Here is a 5,244-nt window from a genome sequence, read left to right as displayed (position 1 = left end):
ATTCGAAAACGGAGATATTTTCCAAAAATTCTAAAGAAGAAAAGACCTCTGACTGGTTATATAAATATTTGTTAAATATACTATTCACGCTGTATGAAGACCTTCAACTTTTATATTGATTTCATTTCTTTTCTTTAATTCTAATACCAGGATTTGTTCTAATAGTTTAACAATTTATGTGAAAAAGTTTAACATAAAAAAAAGTTATATTTTCTCTTATGTGATTATGCTTAAAGTTGAACGTATGTTCGTGCCTGAGCAAACGATAATCAAGAAGTATAATTTAAAATTAATTAATTATAATGTTCTCAATAAACTAATTATTTCAAATTAATTAATATTGCAATAACCATTTGAAATTACAGGCGTCAATAAGACATACTATACAAGCAGATTTAATTGCAGTTTTCACCCCTTTTCTGAAAGTTAAGTATTCGGGTTTTTTTTTTGTTTGTTTGTTTTTTTTTTCCCTTGTTCGCTTTAATTTTTTGAGCATAAAGCAGCATTGAAGATAACGAAAACACTTTTTTTCTCTAGAAATTTATTAATTATTATATGCAACACAAGATAACAGAAACAAATTCACTGAGAAGAGGGCAGTATTCTTATTGTAGCTATTTATTTAATTCTTTAAAATTCGTAAAAATACCATTAACGCTGAAAAATGTTCGGCTAGAAAACTCAAACTTTGCTTGACAATTAAGTTATTGCAATATCATAAAATCTTTTCTTATAAGAACAATTTTTAACTTACGCCTTATCTTTTCGGATATACTTTAGATTCAAAACGTGATGGAAGTTTATTGATAGCTTTTTTTATGACCAATAAGTTAACCAACCAAAGTAGAGCAAGGCTTTTTAAAATACACTTTACTGAAACGCAAAGTGTAAAGGTTGCAAGTAATTGACAAATATAATCTCAGTATGTCTTTGAAATAGTTAAAATTTGATACAATTTTACAACTTTTTTCTAATCCTTCGGTGCGCAACATTTCTTAACTTTCCTTTAATGTGCATCTCAGTTACCACGTCCTCTATCATCTTGAAAGCCACGAAATATATCTTAACTATCTTCGAAACCAGAACGGCGATACTTTTGAAGCACTTGGATCCTCAACCCCAGCCTTCTGAGATCCTTGAAACGTTCAGTTGCGGGGCTGTTAAGAGGAGATTTATTTCCTGACTTATTGGTAACAGTTGTGCAATCCGAGAATAACGTAGTTGTTACCTTCAGGATGTAAAGACACATCTTCATACTCCGGTGATACCAGTCGCAGCAGTTTTTCAGCACCATTGACAGCGCCGTACGTCAGTCGTGAGGAACTTTTCCGATGAATCAGTGCTACTCACTGGCATTCAGAGCATCTTGTTTTCTTTTATTTAAGTGACTTTGCGTGTGGGCCTCTTTGCAAGGTGCCAAGTAGGGTAATGGCAGGTGTGTAATAGGCTTCAGCTGAGAGGTGTAAACAGTTATGGAGAAGGGGAACGTTGTCGAGATCGATAATTTGTATCTCTTCCCCTTTTGCTGACAAAAGAACCAGTATGTCAGGTATGAAGAAGTGGTTTCGACCCTTTTAGTATCGGGTACCAGACATTCTTCCTCTCTATCCTTTCAATGAATTTGGAATTTAAAGTAATCTGTATCAAAATACCTTTTTGGTTATTCCGTGAGTGTACTTTAATCTCGGTAAAGACTTAAATATAGTGCCATTGAAAAAAAAAAAAAAACATATTTAGGCAAGTAATTTTTGAATTTTGTAATATAACTTTTATTTTATTCAGTTTAGACTGACAATTCATCCCCTCCAAGCTTTCATTGTGCCTTTTGCTATTTAATTCTTTCCAGTCATTTCAGTAATTTATAATACTTCGAATAGCCTCATTCAGTTTTGACCAATCAGTTTAACCAATGATATTTTTCATTGAAGATTCGTCATTATTTCACTGGACAATTAATACTTATAAACTACGGTGATATAAAAATTACCTGGAATGATGACATAAAATAAAAAGTATCAATTTGTTGGTGAAAACTTATTGCATCTCCATCAAAGAAATCTCCTCCAATTGTAATCCACTTCTGCAAATGTTTTTCCCAATCATTAAAATCATTTCCAATTTCCAATCATAAAAACGTTTTTCCCAATCATTAAAATCATTTCCAATTTCCAATCATAAAAACGTTTTTCCCAATCATTTTTGTAAAGCCCCTTAAGAATTCGCAGCGATTTTTTAAAAATCTAATTAATGGATTCAAAAAGGTTACCACGAAAAGACAAATACAATCATGGAAACACACACACACACACACACACACACACGATAGTTTATTACGTGAATACCGAGCTTGTGAAGCCGTATTTGATAATTTTATTCAAAAATTCTCGGATAATAATGGACTGTGAAAAAAAGCTTCTTAAGCCAATGAGTTATTTCTCCACATTTTTTGCTGTTTTTGAAATTTCCCATATAAGAATTTGTTTACTAATGTATATAACTGTTAAATGACAATCACTAAGCATCAATTCTCTAACAAGATCGACATAGGAATAATAAGATGAAGTGGGTAGAGATTTATAAATAACAAATTCTCTCTCTTTTTTAAACCTTTTATTCCATTCAAACACTTTTATTTTTAATAAACCGTTGTCTTTTAAAACTTTTCGCTACATTTCAGATAAATTTGTCGCAAGAATTGTTTTGCGCGAACAAATTTTAATGCATATTCTTTACTAAATTGCATTTGCCATTTTTGAAAAATCGATAAAGTTCGAATTCTTACCTCATTAAAAATAATTTTATTTTCAGACGATGAAATGAAATAAATTCCTGACTGTTGCCAGGTTCTTATAAAAATCGTAAAAATGTTTGATGAAAATATGAAGACCATATCTGCAGAAGATGTTTTTTAAATGAAGCATTCCAAACACATTTTGATCGCGGTTAGTATCTTTACAGACTCCATCGATTTCAACAGAAAATTTTTTGGCGGCTGAGATTTTAAATTAATCGGCTTCAAAAGATATTGAGTAAATCGTCTGAGTATAAGTGAATGTGTCAAAGGCGAAATCATCTGAACATAAATAGCAAACGAGAGATTAATTTTAACGATTTCATCATAAAGTTGCAATCAATATACTAAGATGCACTGCTGTTTCTTTTCTTTCTTTCTTTTTTTTTCTGGAAATTGAGTTGTAAAGTGCAAAAATATCAAAATTTTTTATCATAAAACACTTCGGAAAATAAATGCCATCATTCTGTCAAATATTTATTAAAGAATAATAAAAATTACTTTTGAAACAATACATATTTACTTAAAATCTACCTATCATTCGGATAATTTTTTTTTAATTTTGTATCTTAGGGTGAAAGAAAGGAAAGAGAAAACATTGTTTCTTTGCTCAACGCCTTGTAACATAAAAGGCGGGCGATAACAAAGGTAAACCTGTATATTATACATATAGAAAATAACGAACAATATTGTCAAAAACTACAGGTTTTATGCACACCACTATTTTTATCATCATCAAAACATTCTTCCTAATACCACAGAAATCCACTTACCCAAAGCCCAATTATCCAAATTTATTTTTGGAAGAATAGTTTTAATCGTTCATAATTAATACCTATAAAATGTTCATATAAATACTTGCCTTTTGAATAAGGTGACATAACATAAAAGGAAGAATATTTTAAAAAAAATTGATTTAAAAATAAACGAGAAGTAATGCTGTTGTGCGTTAAGAATTAAACATAATAATGAAAAGAAAAAAAAAAAAAAAAAAAGAAAAAAAACAATCAGATAAAATATACAAAAATAAAAACCATGAATAAAGCTCTGCTAATCACAACTTGAGATCCACTTATCCAAAGCCCAATTATCCAAATTTATGTTTAGTCGTTCATAATTAATACCTATAAAATGCTCGTATAAATACTTGCCTCTTAAATAAGGTGACATAACATAAAAAGAATATTTTTTTTAAAAATTGATTGAAAAATGAACGAGAAGAAATGCTGTTGAGAGTTAAAAATTAAATATAATTTAAAAAAAAAACAGACTCAGATAAAATACATAAAAATAAAAACCTTGAATAAAAGTTCTGCTAATCACAGCTTGAAAGTTGAAAGGAAGCTCGGTGAAAGGAAAAAATAAAAAAATGCACTGTACCCTCGGCGGGACTCGAACCCGCAATCCCCGGTTTAGGAGACCGATGCCTTATCCGTTAGGCCACGAGGGCGACGAGCTGCGCCGCAACTCTAAGATAAAAAGCGATGTTAATCTGATGTCATTTACCTCCCTTAATTGATGATATTTTTTCGTCTAAAATCACATTGGATCCCTAAAATAATAATAAATAAATGTAATGCCGATAATAAGTTGGATTGCACATTGGTTGGACTAATTAATAATTATGATATTTAAAATAATCGAAATCGATAATTTGTATGTAAATTGATTAAAAAATCTGATGATTTTAAGAATGTAATTAAATATCTTTGCAAGGAAGATTTGAGCGGTTATTTGAGGAAATTCTTCTTCTTTTCATAAAGTATTAAATGCTCAAAAACATGGACAAATGTGATCACATAAAAGTACTAATAACACATTTTACAGCTTAAATATGCTTAATTTTCTGATATTTAGAATTTATTCATACAATTATTTATACTATTCTAAACTTGTATTGAAAAATTAATATTTCAATACAAGTTTTGAAAGCTTGTAAATTTTTAAAATTGGATTATAAGAATGATAAAGAAAAAAATTATCAAATAACTCACCTATTTTTTTATATTCATATTCTTAACTATAATTACGAAATCGATAATTTTAAAATAAATTAATAGAAAAATTTAATGATTTTTAAAAATATAATTAAAAATCTTTGCAAGGAAAATTTGAGTGATTATCTGAGGAAATTATTCTTCGTTTTGTAAAATGTTAAATATATTTTCTCAAAAAACATGTATGCACATTCTCACATAAAAGTACTAATAATACATTTTACGACCTAAATATGCATCATTTTCTGATATTTAGAATTTATTTATACTATTTTAAAAATTAATATTACAATATAAGTTTTGAGAACTTATAAATTTTTAAAATTAGATCATAAAAATGATTAAAAAAATTATCAAATAGCTTAACCATTTTTTTTTCATACTCATATTCTTAAATTTTAAGCATTTATCATTTTTTATGATGCATTATTTGTTGCAAATGTTCCGATTAGAAAT

General features: G+C 28.6%; 1 non-coding gene across 1 annotated transcript; it reads right to left on the bottom strand.

The window, feature by feature from the left end:
* Positions 1 to 4,168: 4,168 nt before the first annotated feature.
* On the bottom strand, positions 4,169 to 4,241 carry Trnar-ccu (transfer RNA arginine (anticodon CCU)). Its single transcript has one exon. It is a non-coding gene; the product is annotated as a tRNA-Arg (tRNA).
* Positions 4,242 to 5,244: the final 1,003 nt, after the last annotated feature.

The sequence above is a fragment of the Argiope bruennichi genome, chromosome X1 (assembly GCF_947563725.1).
Source record: "Argiope bruennichi chromosome X1, qqArgBrue1.1, whole genome shotgun sequence".
Classification (NCBI taxonomy): domain Eukaryota; kingdom Metazoa; phylum Arthropoda; class Arachnida; order Araneae; family Araneidae; genus Argiope; species Argiope bruennichi.
The sequence above is the reverse complement of the archived record's forward strand: the minus strand, read 5'-3'. Positions and strand labels throughout refer to the sequence as shown.